Source organism: Centruroides vittatus, unplaced genomic scaffold, assembly GCF_030686945.1.
Source record: "Centruroides vittatus isolate TY-2023 unplaced genomic scaffold, ASM3068694v2 contig_1824, whole genome shotgun sequence".
Taxonomy (NCBI): Eukaryota; Metazoa; Arthropoda; class Arachnida; order Scorpiones; family Buthidae; genus Centruroides; species Centruroides vittatus.
In genome coordinates, this window is record NW_027121123.1 from 1,666,253 (window position 1) to 1,683,993 (window position 17,741).

General features: G+C 32.7%; 1 protein-coding gene across 3 annotated transcripts in view; it reads left to right on the forward strand.

The window, feature by feature from the left end:
* The first annotated feature begins 2,027 nt into the window (after positions 1-2,027).
* Positions 2,028-17,741, forward strand: part of LOC136969855 (zinc finger protein 271-like) — a 44,570-nt gene continuing 28,856 nt past the window's right edge. The window contains exons 1-2 of one of the 3 annotated variants that reach the window (XR_010879882.1): positions 2,040-2,150; positions 2,606-2,698. The gene's annotated coding sequence lies outside the window, so the exon portion shown is untranslated. Of the gene's footprint in view, positions 2,151-2,605; positions 2,699-17,741 lie in introns of those variants that run through there. The other 2 variants (XR_010879881.1, XM_067264144.1) reach the window with 2 other exon arrangements.

Below are 17,741 nucleotides of genomic sequence, written 5' to 3' on the forward strand. Positions count from 1 at the left end.
ATTACCCGTTAGTTGATTTATAGAAATGTAAACGATATTTTAGGGTGGTATGTATGATATGATCTAACTTACGGGTATAAAAACGTAACTTCCGAGTTTCGTAGCAATTTGTCGAACGGCCTTGAAATGTATAACGAACAACAAAGAAAGAAACAAACAAACAAACATCCTTATCTAAATATGTAAAATTACTTGTCCTGACTGACTGATTTGTCATCGCCCAGAGCAAACTGCTGAACCTAAGGAGGTGAAATTTGGTACGCTGTTAGGGTACGTCATGAAAACGCACACTAAGAAGGGATTTTTGGAAATTTTCCCGCTGGGGGAGAGGGAAAGGATTAAGGCTTAACCTGAAGAACGGCTTCTACTGTACTATTTTAGATGCAATTTTTTGCTTTCAACTACGTTTAGTCTTCATTGAGTACTTAGGTATATTAAATTGATAACATTTCAGACATTGTTATAAATATTTTTATATATTTCGATGTTTTAACTAAATTTTCGAACGTTTTAAATTCGAATTTGTTATTGCACGTTGGTTCGATTATAGAACGATTGTAAACGTTCCAGAAAATTGACCAAATTGAAAACAGTTTGTTTGATTTTCAGCAATTCTCACCATTCTCAGCGGTAGGTGTTATATAACAATTACTATGGTTGTTGTTGAAATACTGGATATAAATGGTGTTTGCTTGCAAAATCCGCGCAGGCGAAGTCGCGGATAACAGCTAGTTTATATATATAGATGCAGTGGTGATATTCGAAATATTTAACAAAGGGTTCGCTAGCAGAAAATTTTTCCCTAACAATCACCGACAAACAAAATAGAAGTTTTGGCTAGAAATAAATACAATACCTTTTCTTGCGATATATCTAATAATCAGTGGCGTATTTGGAACGTAAGGGGCCCTGGGCGAAGACCAGGTAACAATAGTATATTAGTGCTGTCGACCTTTTTTTTTTTTATTTATTTTAGGCAGAGAAATTTTTCACCCCGAATGGCACTGCTGATAATAGACAGATGTCATCATCTCTCGAAATACAATATCCTTTTTATTTCGCTGTCCATAGCCCGACACGTGTTCCACAGCCATCTTGTATTATCTCGCGCGCGTGAGATTGTGGGATCTCTCTTATGACTGGATCTAGTTTCAAGAACTCTCTTGAATCGATCGTGATTAAACCACGTTTCGGTCGAGAGAGATCGCACCAAGGCATAGTCCCCGACCTTGCTCACAACCGAGATTGAAATGCTCGGTGCGAACGGGGCGTAAGGCTCTAGTTTAGTAGTGTTACAGAGTATAATACGTATATTTTAATATATTTTTTAAAAGAAACAAAACCATTGAGAAATGTTACGTGTGTTTAACACCGTAATTTTACTGAACACTGAAAATTTTACCAACGGGTTCGGGCGAACCTGTGCGAACCCGCTGAATGTCACCACTATATAGATGCATAGCTTCGGCATTTTTAACTCGCAAATTTTTCGGATGGTTCGGCATTGGGATAGTCGACAAAATTGAGTTCATGCATCCCCAGTCCTAACTTTTTCGGAACGCTCCTGCATATAGTTTATTCTCATCTTTTAACTGGTCAAGTTTGGTTTAAAAATTCTTCGTCATGAATAACAGCTTAATTAAAGTTGAATAACGGCCTGAGGAAGAAACCAGGAAAATAAAATTACTTGCCAAACCCTTGCGGTTGAAATTGAAACAAAAGTAGGCTCTGGCATCGTATTTAAAACTGCCATTCCAAAAAAACTCGGACCTTTCCGACTGAGCCGCTACACGCTTCCATACTGCCAGAGCGGTTACACACAAAATTTAAAATAAAAACTTTTTTAGTAAATTCAATACGTTTATTAATTATTAAATGAAAATATACAAACTAATTTTAAAAACAAATATTTAAAACGTGAAATTTTAAAAAAGTAATATAAAAATCGAAAATGAAACGATCGAGAAAACGAAACAATGGAGTAAAAAGTTACAGGAAAACATTTATATTTTTATAGGTGGCGACAACGATTACATATTTGAATTATTGATTGTTTGAAACCAAGTCGAAATTTTTTACTTTGCTTTTAAAATTCATTCGGAAAATTCTTTATTTGTCGACATTAATAAGATAATTAAGATTTAAGAATGGTAAGTTTATCGTTATCGCTAAATATATAACTACGTAACAGATGTTAATCACATGTCCATTGTTTAAATTTTCGGAGGTCGTTAGGCTTAAGATAAACCGAAACTAAAAGTTCACAAGTTTCGGTTTCTTTTATTATTTATTCCGAAAAGTTTAAAATCTACACCATTCAATAATTTAGTTAAATAGATTGGAAAGTGGAAAATGCCGATGAATATTTTAGTGTAATAAACTTAAAGATAATTAATTTTCACAAGTAAAGCGTGTCTTTTTTCGAGTTCGGGAATCACGTTGAATTTCTTGACAATGTAAATGATAAATTGTTTTCTCAAAAGTATATTTTTGACATTCTGAGTTTAAAATTTGTAGAAATTGTTTGTCTTTATCGAATTTTAAAACTTTACTTCACTTTTTTTTTTTTATAAGTTATTAAAGATTGTTTTTATTATATTTTAAGTGTTTCTGTATAGTTAAGAATTTTAGTAGTTATATGCACTACGGTTACTCCTGTAGTCGCAATGCATGTTTGTACTTGACAAAGAAGGCTACTGCATGGTTCTTTGATGCACATGTGGTAAGTGACTCCATATAACTTGTATCCGCACTTTTGGTTCGATGAGATTTGATGGTGTTTCGACAGGAGCTTGCAGCTGCCTTCTGTCATATCCCACTAGTGTTTGATGGCAAAAAGATCTGGTGAATGTGCGGGTTGTGGTGAGACGGCAACATTATGAATACAAAACTTCTAAAGAATGTCTTTGTCATGCTGTTGAAATAAGGAAGCATGATGCTGAACAGATGATAATACTGCTACTGGTTGTAAGATCTCTGAAATCTCACTGGATAATCAGATTTGTCTCTCAATGATTGACTGACCATAATGTTGCATTTATTACATGCTGAACCATAAGATCTGGAGAAGGGCACGTGTGTAATGATGTACAGTTAGCTCTGTATCTTTTGTTGAGTGGCATTGTACCTGTTGTCAACCGTCGTTTGGCTTTCCTTGCTGTACTCTCCGGTCGACCTTAGTTTGGCATTGTTGAAGATGATTTTTCCCGTGATCCCATTATAAATGGTAAATGCAACAGTGTATAATAAGTTTGCAGAAGCCTTTCAAGAAGCCTGTTATTTGCCATATGGGTAGTGACTAGTCATATTGTAACATACTGCCAATGGTTTGCAACTTGTGGTATGTCATTTAATGCCATTTATTGCTTGAGCACTTTTTGATATAAAACTCCTGATTTATATCAAAACAATGATAATATTTTGAACAATGAACAATTATAATATTATTTTTGTCTACTAGTATGTATTTTCTATTATCAGTACTTATTAGACTGGTTTTAAGGATTCTGCAACACAGTTTCACAGATCAGAAATTTATTTTATTTGATCAAATAAAATAAAATAAATTTCTGATTTGATTAAATAAAATAAATATCTGATCTGTGAAACTGTGTTGGAGAATCCTTAAAACCAGTCTAATAAATCCTGATAATAGAAAATATGTACTAGTAGACGAAAATAATACAGTGGTTCCTCATATAATGTACTTAATCCGTTTCGGGTGCACGTCCGTTAAGTGAAAAGTCCGTTATACGAAACGCATTTTCCCATAGAAATACATGTTAAAATAACTAATTCGTTCTGCAGCATAAAATAACCATACTGTACCATAAAAAAAAATGAAAATGGAGCAGTCACCAATTATGCTGGGTAGTCAATGTTGTGAGGAGGAGGTGAAGGAACACTGGGTATACTATAGATTACTCCCTATGGAATTTCGTGTGTTTGGGTATATATCTGAACTCGGGAACGAGATGAGTTCAACAATACTGTACTTTTGGACCGGAGACGAAAAATAAAAAAGTTATCATACTTTTTCCTGGCGATCGTGCGATGATAGGGAATCGCGTCGCTCTCTGCTAAGTCGGCCTCGCTATCGCGATCGGGAGTCCTGTCGCTTGCCGTTAAAATTGCCTTTAGTAGACGTTTCCCCCCTTTTTTTACTTTGTTCAAGAACTACTGTGAATCGATCACTAGTTTAGCACATGGCGGCGTGTTGTGGCGCCCATACAAGAGGTCAGTTGGGCTGCCATGTTCGCTGCCATGAGTAACATTAACCGAAATGGCGATCGCGCGATGATCGGAAGTCGCGTCACTCTCTCGTATTGTGTGTTTAACGCTCCGGGAGATGACTGTAGTCCGACGTCACGGTTTGCAGACTTTACCGCAAGATAGCAATACTAGCAACTACGGTGCCGTCTGCATGAGAGCATTAAAAAAGTATGGTAACTTAAAAAGTGTGATAACTTTTTTATTTTTCATCTCCGGTCCAAAAATAGGGTACCGTTGAACTCGTCTCAGTCCCCTGAGTTCAAATATATAATCAAAGTCCTGAAATTCCATAGGGAGTAATCTATAGTACACCCGGAACACTTTCTTCACACAGACACACTTTTTAGACATTGCAGTGGGTCTCTATTTTATTGTTTTTTAATCGGAGTCAGATTCAAGAGAGGCTATTGGGGCTTGCGGGGTCAACTCCTCTTGTTCCATCTTTTGTTTTTTGGCAGCTGGCTTCTTGAAAAACATGTCCAAGGTGGTCTGTTTCTCTCTCTTCTTCAACACTCTGTTTTCCAAAATACCTACATCAAGAAACTATTCTGGGAAGCCAAGAAGGGGAAAACATCTAAAAATAGTAGATTGTCAATGACAACGGCAAAAGAGTGGAAAAATCATTTGCATTTGATTGCAGAAAGTCCGTTGATTGCCTCACGTAACTGCCAAACGGAAAGTCTGTTGATCACAGCATACGTTATACGAGGCACCACTGTATTATAATAAATTAAGGACATTGAGACATATTAATTTAATTAACAATTATCTTTGTTTGGTCCATAATACATCTGATTGGGGTGATAACCAAACCAAAGTTAGGCAAAGACAAGTAAGTTCTTATTTCCCTCCTTGGTACCCTCTTGTGGTATATTACTACAAGGAAGATTACAACAGTTGCAAATGGCAGTCCTTTCACTTGTGGTTCTGTGTCCCACCAATGGCCAAGTGGTCTTCGTTCCTGAACACTGGGAATTCGGTTGTGGGTTCGCACAGTGCTTGAACAGGCTGGCCACATGAAGTTTTCTGGGTTTTCTCCATGTCTGTAATGCCTAAATGGGGCCAGTTTCCCTTAAAAAGACCTCCTGGAAGGCAACCCCTTAAGCCTTAGTCACACTATGCGATTTCCAGCCGCGCAGGCGACTGCAACTGCAACAAGTACGAGTCGCACGTCTTCTCATGGTCGTACATTGTCTGTTGACATTGCAACTCAGAAACATGTGACCCTATAATAAACCAATAAAATTACAGTAGCTTGTTTTTGTCTACTTTTGTGAGTTTACCGACATTTTACGTTCTACTTGAGAGTATTTACAGAATTTTAGCCATTTTTCTTATTAAAATGGTAAGCAGTTCCTTTTCTGGAATGAATAAAATAAAAAAAGGCAATTATTTTGGCGAGAATACACAAAAAGATAAAATCTTCGATAAAATGAAGAATTAAAATCCCACAGGTATTCGTGAGCCCGAATAAGCTCAATCAGTCTCAATTCTGTAAAAGTATAAATCCTCTAACTATCTGCCATGAGGACGAAGTTTTTTCAATGTTGTCACCGTATGACGTGGCACAAAGGCTGATTGGATGCGCGTTTGCAATCGGTGTGAGTAGAACAAACTTTTTGTTTCTAGTTGCGGTTGCAATCACGCCAGTTTCCGAGGGGGGATTACTAGTTAATGGGAACAGATGTTGCAGTTGCAGTCGCCCGCACGGCTGGAAATCGCATAGTGTGACCAAGGCTTTAGGCAGATCGCCCAAGTGTTGCATTGTCGTAAATTAACAAACTGTGTCTTCCTGATTCTTATCAACACATGCTGGAACCTATGAGAACATACTGTGACTATGTTTGCTGAAATATGCTTGGATTATGGCCAATAGTATACACTATTTCTCTATAGGATAAACCAGCCTCAGTTAAGTCTAAGATTCTGCCTCATTCAATGTCTAACAACTGTTTATAAGAAATGTAGCATACATAAATATTTTAAGAAAAGTACAATATTTTGTTTAATAATTATAATTAACTAGAAATTGAGAAGAGTAGATATTTCAAGAAAATTTGCTAATATTTTTACAGATTAAGTACAGTGGAACCTTGGTATACGACCTTAATCAGTTCCTGATGTTTGGACATATACTGAATAGGACATATACCAAACCAACCTTTCCCATAAGAAGTAATGTAAAAATGATTAATCCGTTCTCATGTAAAAAGAAAACTCCTCTTGATATGGTATATTAATGGGGTTGTAAAATAATTGAAACACTGTTTGAGCACATTAATAAAAAAATAAATTTTATTATAGATTTTTAAAGTTATTACAGTAATAATCACAAATAATTGCTTCTGATATGCTGTCGCCAGCACTGTTTTTCAGTTACCCAAAGCAAAAGCAATTTCTCAACATGATCTAATGTCTCCAATCTCTGTTTAGAATACTGTTCTACTCTCTACTGACACCGGGATTTATAAACTACAACTCCAAAACGAACCTGTTACCGGTGTTCCTTGCGAAAATCGTCTCACTAACGTTTTCAAACTTATATAAAGTTCGAAAACGTCAACCAAAAAGAGGAGATCAACATTTCATCGGCCTGGCAAGTCCTTTTCGACGCACAGAGATGATAACCAACACCCGGACACTACAGTGCATGTCAACCACGACGGAATTAGACAAAGCAGTTCGATTTGAAACCTTCTATTCTATTTTTTCAAATTCTTCCATCTTCACCTGAAGAAGAACTTTTATAAGTTCGAAAATGTTAGTGAGACGATCGTGAGACGATTTTCGCAAGGAACACCGGTAACAGGTTCGTTTTGGAGTTGTACTCTGTTTAGAAATTGATTAACCCCTTTTGCAACGTTAGCAGATTTAATAATGTCTATTTTTCATGATTGTCGATATTGTCGTTCTCAGAATACGATATGCAACAGTTAAATCTCGAACACACATGCCACCTTCATATTTCTCAACAATCTCTTTTTTCAGTTCCATTGTGATTCTAGTCATCTTTTTAGTTTTCTGTTGCTTTTTGTTTGCCTTTTTGCAATTCATGATTAATAAAAAGTTTTACTTACGAATTAAAATCAGAAGAAATTTATAGACCGTGGCACCGCAAATGTCTAGTCTGGTCTAGTACACCGATAGTACTACTTGTTCATAGATGGCATGTATAATTGAATTAAGTTGTATACTGAATTGGACGTATTCTAAAGCAGACGTATACCGAGGTACCACTGTAATTTATATTATCTGTTGTAACATGAAGTTGTTTGTTTTGTTGGCAAAGTACAATCCACGACTGAACTACCAATGTTCAGGAAATAAAACCACTTGGTGGCTGGTGGGCATGGAACATAAGGAGCAATAAAACAAAATTTCACCTGGAGTGGACAAAAATAGTAGTAGGAGTAATAGAGAATTCACTTATGCACACATAAACAGATGATGACCTTTATATTAAAAGAAATATTAAAATCTTTCTTTATAAAATTTTTTTATACATTCTGAGTAAACACACTATTGTCTTTTAAAAGGTTTAGACAAGTAATAGACAGCTTAATATTGTTTCAGTTTCTTGAATGGGATAAAGCAACACAAAATTGACCAATTTTATTCTTACACTTTCCCCTAGGGTTTTTTTTATACAAAATAGTGAGTTTCTAATTCCACATTGAATTGATGAACAAAGATGAATTATATGAACTGGTACCTGCACGTTAGTTAGATGAACAGTAACACTTTCTAAATAATGGGCTTGTTAGGTCATTACTTCCGATTGGATAATAGATTGTCATGTGGTTGCTGTGGAAAAGTTTTTTTTTTTTAAAGTGACCCGGTGCAGTTATCATTTTTAACGTTTAAATTTAATGAAGTTTAAAATGTGCCCTTTGCCAAAATATGTAAAAATGTAACTTGAGGGAAATTTCCTCATCAAGCTTGAAAGTCATGTCCGAAATTGATAAAACGTTTATTCTATAACTAATATTACTGCAAAATAAATCATCCTATACTTTCTGTCGGAACATAAAACAAATATAACCAAAATTTCATCTGGATTGGACAAAAATTGCAGGAGTTATAAGGAATTTGGGTTTGAGTGTATATATGCCTGAAAATTTGATTTTACAGTTGATAAGTATATATAAATCATGATTATGTATATTTGAGTTATTGTTCTATTGCTGTTGAAAAGTTGACTAACTTTCTTATTAATGAATAATTTACTTACTTTTTAAAATAGGTTCACTAATAAGTTCTAAATTTTTGCAATATGATCATTGAAAAATGATATTTGTGTTAAACAGCTATAAAATATAAGAAATAAAGTTTATTTAAAGGATTAATAATTAAATTTTTCATATCTTCAATCACAAAATTTAGTTCATTGAATAAAGACTGCAAAGTTCTTTTTTCAGATAAGATAACATGTATAGATACTGCTGTATTACTTTCATATAAAATAATGCATTTTACATCACATAATCATTTTTTTAACATTAATAATAATGATGGTTATGAGTTTTTTTCAAATTTTTAATGAAAAATTAATAAACGGCATAAATTTGATTAGTCAAATTTATATTTTTCAACAATTTTTGTTAAAATCTGTATTTAAATTTTGAGTGGTTTTTTTTTTTGTTTTCTTTTTCATTTTTATTTTCTGTATCTTTTTAATATGTAAGTAACCTCTTAAATATCTTGTAATTTTCAAATTATTTTGTATTAACTCATTAGGTATTATTCATATTTAATGTTAATAATAGAAAAGTTTAATAAAATAGAAATTTCTAATAGAGATGAGTTATAAATGTTTAAATAAGTGTAGTATTTACTATATAAAAACTAATAATAATCAATTGATATAAAAACTTAATTAAGTACCCAATAGATTTAATCTTTTTTCTTTCAATTATTTGTTAAAAGAACTCCTCTTTGTATGATAAATAATTTATATGACATTAATCAATGTAATTTTTCATTTTTACCTTTATAATATTCTTAATCAAACAATTTAATAGTTATACAAAAAGAATACATCATTTTAAGATGCAAAATAATAAAATATTTCTGATAATTTTATTGATTCACAAAATGTATAATTTGTTAGAATCTACTTTAGTCTGTCTTATTAGAAATAAAAATTATCACTTTATAATGTTTTAGTAGATAATTATAAATGTATCTAAATTTTAGGTTAAGATTTTAGTGACTTGTACTGTTTAAATATTTTTTTAACCATTTTCAAAGTAATCTTTTGTCTTTTCATATTTTTGTGCCTATAATCCATGAATGTATATAATTAGCAGGTTTTAAAAAAGTTGCTGAAACTAAATAGATTCTCTGCATAATTTGTATGTAACTTCTAAAGTAGCATTGAAAAACTGCACTCACCCATAAGCAATTTAGAAACTACAATCTCCAACATTCAATTTTTTCTTTTTCTCTTCCATAACACAGGAAAAAAAAAAACTCTAGTATCAACTTATTCTTTAAACTTTTACAGAATTTATATTTTTCAATCTTGTAGCACTGGTCTGGCCAACTTATAGTGGGGTGTGATTGACTTTTACCAGTCAAAAACATTGATGATATACTCTACATTTTTACTTCACGAAAGCTTAATAATTCACCCTAATAAAATTACCGTATATTTCTGCAGATAAGACGATAGTTGAATCATAAAAAAAGGCTCCCAAAATCTGGGGTTGTCTTGTAGGACAGATTAAAAAAAATTAGATTGAAATTTATATAAATTAAAACCATTATAAAAGAAATAGACAAACCATAATTATTTACTAGTAGAAAGTAGGGTATGTGCACAAAATAGAATAGCCCATATGACATTTTTGTGAATAGTCAAGGTCATTACCCAAATGCCCGAATAAGTGCAAATGTTTGCAACAATAGCAAGGCAGAAAATAAAATTTGTTCATTCGAAAAATTACGAATAGGACATAATTCCGTATATGTTATACAGTATTATTATCCAGAAGATGATTGCTGATGTAAACTAAATTCATAGGCCATTGATAGTTTGGGGGTATAGGACAGATATATGCTAAAACTATAAAACTTTGACGAAAATTTATACCTTGTCTTATCTGCGGAAATATACGGTATTTTATAAAACATAGTTATATTTATGTATTGCACAGCAACTAATGTTCCAGATTATTTCTTTTGGTATAGACACTAAGGTATAAATAAATAAATTTCACCACAACTAAAAAATTGTATTTCTTGTCACACAAATTATAAGTTTTACTTCTCTTCAGTGAACTTATTTTGCACTGAATTGAATTGCTTACTGTACAACTGAACAGTTTCTAAAATAACAACATACCTGGCTATCAACAATCATCAGCACAAACATTGTTTCTTCCTGTCTATCTCATTGAACGTAACAGCATTACAAACCCATAGAGAATAGTTAAAAGATTTCTCTGTGAAAAATATGGATTTAATATTCCCATTAAAATTACAAGTCATCTTATCTATGATCGACCAAAAACAATGCAGCAATTGACTACTCGATCACGATTGATTTGTTGGCCATTTTTCTTCAAGCACTTTCAGTTTCCTATAACCTGTCATCAGAATATTCATAGTACATATCAAAATTATATAATCTTAGAAAATCACATTTTACCTAAGATCATATTAAAAAAACATCTCCATTTAACACAAAGATGTATTTTAAAAATCTTGTTACCCTAATGTATTTAAGAGTACATTGGGGTAATTGAAAGGGTTCTCAGGAAAAGGTTTAGAAAGTGCAAAGGGGCTTCCTAAACCTTTTCTTGAGAACCATTAACGATAATAACAAATAATATGACAATGACCTTGATAAAGGAATACTATGATAGAAATGTGTGGGTTAATTTAAACATGAAATCAGCCAAAATTGGCCTTATCCATTTGAAAAAAAATTGGCTGATTGAACAACTGTTTGACTGGTTTTACTACACAAGTTTTCCTTGTAGCCTGAGGGTTAAAAACAATTTAGTTTCCAGGTGCGTAGAAAAAATTTTCAGACCTTAGGCCAAGACTCCGCTAGCGTAAAAACAGATATAAAACCCCTCACTGTAAAAGCCTTTAATCACGTGACCACGATATTTTACACCTGAGCAAGTCGTAAAACCAGCGTAAAAGCGAGTTGAGCAGTGTTCAACTTTCGACGCGAATACGCCCATAAAATGGTACCATCCACCAATCAGAAGTCGGTGAAATCTAGGTCATTCCAACACGGTGCGAAAATGGCGGAAAACAAGCTTTTGTGTATGTTCTCTCGTGGCTACTCTAGAATAGATCTGGAAAGATTTATTGAAAACATCCGAAAGTATTCATGTATCTATGACAAGAGGTATCCCGATTATAATAATGGATGCCTAAAACACGTGATATGGACGGCCAAAGGAAAATCCTTCAATTTCAAGGAGTGTATAATAAAAAAGCTAAGCTTATAAGTGCTGTATATTATCTTAATAATACGATAATAAAAGTTAATATATGAAAGTAAAGATATTGTTTTTACTACATTTGTAATTATAGTACAGAAAAAACTTGTAGAATAAATCATTTTCTTTATATCGATATATCACGTGTACAACCGTAATAGTACCGTCGCCATAAAAAGCTTCGCTAGCCGGACCTCCACCGCAATCCGAGCGCAAACGCAAATAGGTCACGTGATTAAAAGCTTTTACGGCGAAGGGTTGTTTACACCTATTTTTATGCTAGTGGAGTCTTGGCCTTAGAATTAAATGAGGAGTGAATGAGTGTAGTAGAGTTAAGAGAGAGTGTGTCATTTTGCAGCAATGACATGAAGTTTTGAATATTTGAGAAAAAAAGAGTTGTTAATAATTATTGTGATAGTTTATCAAATGCATGGAAATGAATGAGTGTAATGAGTAAAGTAGGAATGATATCAAGATCTGAGGATGACTGATGAGGCATAATAAAAATAATGATTTGGATTTATATGTGGAAGGAAGTATTGCTTTAAAAAATTCAGAAAATGAACAGAAGAATGTGTATTTAAATAGAATAAGTCTTTCCGTTAAAATAAATGAACATGTTGATATTGACCTTTTTGTGAAAACTGATATTTCTGAAAGTTGGTTTTTGACAATTTTGTGTGTTTTATTAAATTTTTCCCTGCGAATTGCCATGAAGGTTGTTTATAGAACCAGAAAATGCTAGGAGCAGCAGAAATACTATGTTTATTCTATTAAGCAACACATTATAACTTTTTTCAGCTTGGCTAATTGCATTGTTCATAGCTTTGTTAAAGTGCATATACTATTAAAGACCAACTATTATTTTTATTTTTTGGAAATTGTGTAGGACTATCATTCAAGGGCAAGTATTTGTGGTAACCACTGCCAAAGTGCCATTAGAGGCAAACAGATGGTGCACAGAGGACATTAAGGGACGAGAAGACAACTCCCAAACTTTACACTTTTGCTCTTGGAAGTGTCCAACTCCACAAGGCTCCTACAGTGTCCACGCAACTTAGAGCAATGACTGTTCATCCATCATGCCAATTCTGTAATTCTGTGTGTACTCAATTAAACTTAAGGGAGTTCTATGTTTGATGCATTTATCATTTTTACCTACTTGGTTGGTAGCTGCAGTCAACTACCACATATTAATTGAATAAATCTGATAACTTTTTCACTTTATTATTACAGTCAAACCTGTTTTTATGCGGGGGATAGGGACTGCATTAAAAAAAACGCATTAAAAAAAATCTCACAAAACTTCACGAATGGCTGTAAATAATAGTTTTCGCGACACAATTAAAAAATATTTTTTTTATGCGGTCAACAGGGACCGCATAAAAAAAGTCTCACATAGAAAATAACTCAAAACCGTACGAAATAGAATTTATTGACAACAGATGTCAGCACTTGACTGCATCGTCTGGTCTATCGTCTGTTTTACATATTTTTGTCCAGGTGGTGTTTTGTTGACTTAAAAAGTAAATTATATTCATGCAATAATATTACTATAATAAGTGCATTTATGCTATAATAAGTTTATTTAGCTATAATAAGTCAACGTGAGACATGACGAATCACACGAGACTAGTCGCCAACTATACCGCACAAATTAAAAATTCGCATTAAAAAAATCACACAAATAAAAATCGCACATAAAAAGAGCGCATAAAAACAGGTTTGACTGTATTTGAGCAACAACACAACACTCACCCTATTTCAACATATGGTAAGAGTAACAACACTGAATAGACTGCAATTTTTCAGTTTAAACTAAGTCTTATCTTCCTTCAATAGACAGTGCACTTACTATTACAAGGTTGCTGTTTATAACTTTTTCATCTCTCAGCTGCACTATTTATTAGAGGATCTTTTTATTAGAATAAATATAGTATATAGTATAAACACTTAAAAGGTAGTTTAAGAAAAAGATTTTACTTCTGTTAGCAGTTCAATATATTTAATAATTATAAAATAAGTGAAATGGAAGAAACAAACATCTTTGGGATATTTGAGATGGAGCCTTCTGAACTGCATAAATATTGAAAATATAAATGACTACCAAATGCTTATTTTTTTTATCATTTTGCTTCACTTTGTTTTATTTATATGATACAGTGATGATAAATGCTAAAATAAAAATTAAATAGAAAAAAATTCAATTCATAATATTACACTCAGTGATACGGATTTGAAGGTTGATTGTTCACTCTTTTTCATATACAATCTTATTGATGATGTTTTATGTTAAACTAATATACCAAGAATATTGATAGTTCCTAAAATAGAGAATCATTATTTAGAGGATGGAATTACTAGAAAGAAAAATGCACAAAAGAAACTGAACACAGTTTAAAACACAAAAAATAACCTTATCCATTTTTCCAGCAAATATTTTCAGCCATTTTATAGGTCAACATCAGGTCTATTCACTAAATTTACATATACAGTATTTCTAATATTCTGTTTAGAATGTCAAAATATTCTGACACGTTTTACAAATTTTGAAATTGGAATGTTCAGGTGTTTACTGTTTATATATAAACAAAATTTGAGAATTTTATAAAAATTATATAAATTAAACAACCTATTGATTTTATATGATAGCCATACATAATATAAGACTAGAAGAGTCTGTCATATAGGGCCATCATGTTTAATTTTCCTCTGAGTAACAAGACTGCTATTATGCAGATAATAATTCACCATTTATATTCATATTTTTTATATATTTATATCTATATATATACTGTATATGAAAAGCAAAATGTTCTATCACTTGAAATCAAAACTAACATTGAAGTGGTATAGAAGTAATATAATAGAGACTCAACTCTGACTATTTGGATGAAATGTAACCATATCAATCAAGTGGGACAAGTACTTTATCCACACTTTCTGAAATATTATGTTTCAATTGGTTTGATTTTGATTAAAACTAGGTAGCCAGTTAATTAAAATTGGCCTTTATACCAAAACTAAAGCTAAAATAAATATAATTAATTAATTTAAATTTAAATTAAAACAAATCAATTGAAACATAATATTTCAGAAAGTATGGATAAAGTACTTGTGTCTTGATTGATATGGTTATTTTATCCAGGCAGTCAAAGTTGAGTCTCTATTTTAGCACTTTAGTAAAGTGTTGGTTTAGGTTGGCAGTAATGGAACATTTTGTTTCTAATATACATACAGATTGTTTTTATCATAAACATAATATTTTGGAAAGTGTGGATAAAGTACTTGTTGTCAGTCTTGATTTGGTTATATTTCAGAGTTGAGTCTCTATATAGCACTTTGTAAAGAGTTAATTTTGGTTTTGGTTTGCATTGACAGAATATTGTGCTTACAGTAAAAACTGCTTATGTGACCACCTGCATTTGACAGGCACCTGTCAAAATGGGCAAAAATTTCTGGCATGGAATAGTTTATACATAGAGTCTTCATTTAAGTTAACCATATTAAATGACCACCTGTGTAACGTGACCATGAGCATTGATTTTTGGTCCAAAACAACATATAACAACTGTAATAAGTGACCACTTCCACAAATATATCTGGTCTAAACTATTGTTCGAACCCATCTCAACAACGTTTCCCCTCCTAATATAATGAATTAGTCTAGCAACAAAAGAAATTCATTTCAGTTTGTTCAAAATTGTCTGAAAAACGAAAGAAACACAAAGTGTTGTTAGAAGATCGGGTTAATGTTATCAGAAAAAGCGAAAATGGTTATCACAATGATAATTAGCCATGAAGTTTAACTGTGGGAAAATAAAATTTATTTTACCTTAGACCGACAGTATTTTCCTTAGGGCAGGGATGGCGAACCTATGACTTGTGTGCCCAAAGTGGCACGTATAGAGAAATTATCTGGCATGTAATGTATCATATGATTTCGATTGATCGTCTGTCTTTTTCAATCATCCTTTTTTCATTAAGCTTTTTGTACATTTATTCTAATTAAAGCATATTTGTTTAATTTCTTTAGATATTGTTATTCAAAGTCTAGAATTTTGGCACACATAAACATCTTTAAAGTTAAGTGTACTTACTATATGGCACACAGGCTCAGAAAGGTTTGCCACCCCTGTCTTAGGGGTATAAAATATTGTATACGATACAATTAATCAGCTGGTCTCATCGTTTAATAAAATTTATTTTTTTTTTAAGCTCATTTACAGTGCATGTGCAATAAATAGTTTCTGTATCAACCTACCTTATTTCTGCGATATTTTTATAAAAACAACATTCAAGTAATGTTTGCAGGCGAACAATAAATGCGTTAACACAAAATCAGTTTTACAGGCAACCTTCCTTTTTCGATTCCGTGATTGTCATTGATGTAATGAAATTGTTTTATTATTAATTAATAATTTTGTTATTGTACTTAAGAAAATATTAAATATTTAAAAATAAGATTAAACCAGTGATTCTCAAACTTTTTCGATCCACCACCCCCTTTGTTCCATAAAGTTATACCCAACACCCCCTAACTCATTTTCTCTTGTGTGAGAAAGAATTGGAAATATTCTTAGGAAAACTTTTCTATGAATCTCACACTTTGTGCCCTTACCGTACATTGTTCTCAACATCTGGAAACCATTAAATGCAATGCTTCCTCTTATCCGTTTAACAGAGGAAAGGGAACAGCTGTCAGTGACCCCAACTTTTGCCTTTGGTCACCGTTCAGTACCCTGCCTCCAGCGCCCCTAGGTTTACTCACCACCCACAAGGGGGCATTATTGCCCACTTGAGAAATGCTGGATTAAACTAACGAAAACCAAAACTGAAGTGGTGGAGAGATACCACACATTTTTATATCGATGACGTAATACACGTAACTGAGGAGCAAACAAAGAGAACCAATTTGAGTTAATTATCTTGGGGAAAAAAGTGTGCATTTTAATCGAGAAAATGTGAATACTGTATTAATCTTTAAAATACTGGTATTAAATCTGTCTTATAAAATCACGACGATTTCTGTTAATTGAGTTATCCGATAAGAATAAAATACAGTCCCAATGTAGCTCTATTGTTGAAAAAATTTCTTAGTATATATGGCTTTTAACCATATCTGTGCACAAAATATGTGTGGAAATACGGTATTACAGCACCACCTGTATTGGATGACCACCTGTTTAAAAGACCACTTTTTGAAGGAACAGTGAGTGGTCACCATAGACAGGTTTTACTGTATATTAGTTTATTTTTATTTTTAGTTTTGGTTGTAGTGTAAAGGATAGAGTTTTCATTATTATTTTTAGTTTTAATTAACTGGCTACCTAATCTTTATATATAACTAGCTGACCCGACCACGCGTTGTTGTGGCTCAAAATGTGTCTATTATAAATGTATAACACTTCCCCCGTGAGGGAATTTCAAAAAGTCCCTTCTTAGTGTACATTCTCTTGACGTACCCTATTAAAATGCAATCAAAAACACATCTAAAATAGTATAATAAAAGCTGAGTTCTTCACAGTAAGCCTTAATCCTGTCCCTCTCCCTTGCAAGAAAATATCGAAAAATCCCTTTTTAGTGTATATTCTGTTGACGTAACCTATTAAAATGCAATTAAAAATGCAAAAAACCGCATGTAAAATAGTATAATAGAAGCCAAGTTCTTCACAGTAAGCCTTAATCCTGTCCCTCTCCCTGCTGGGGAATATTGAAAAATCCCTTTTTAGTGTATATTCTGTTGACATAACCTATTAAAACGGAAAAAACGCATCTAAAATAGTATAATAGAAGCCAAGTTTTTCATGGTAAGCCTTAATCCTGTCCATCTCCCCCAGTGGGGGGAATTTCGACATGTATATTATATAAAAACACGTGCATATTCGAATGCAACGTTGTGTCAAAATTTCAAAGGAATCGGTAAGAACAAACGAACGTTATATTTTATTTATATAGATAGATAGAAAATGATCTACTTTAGTCCATTCTCACAGAAAAGCATAATGC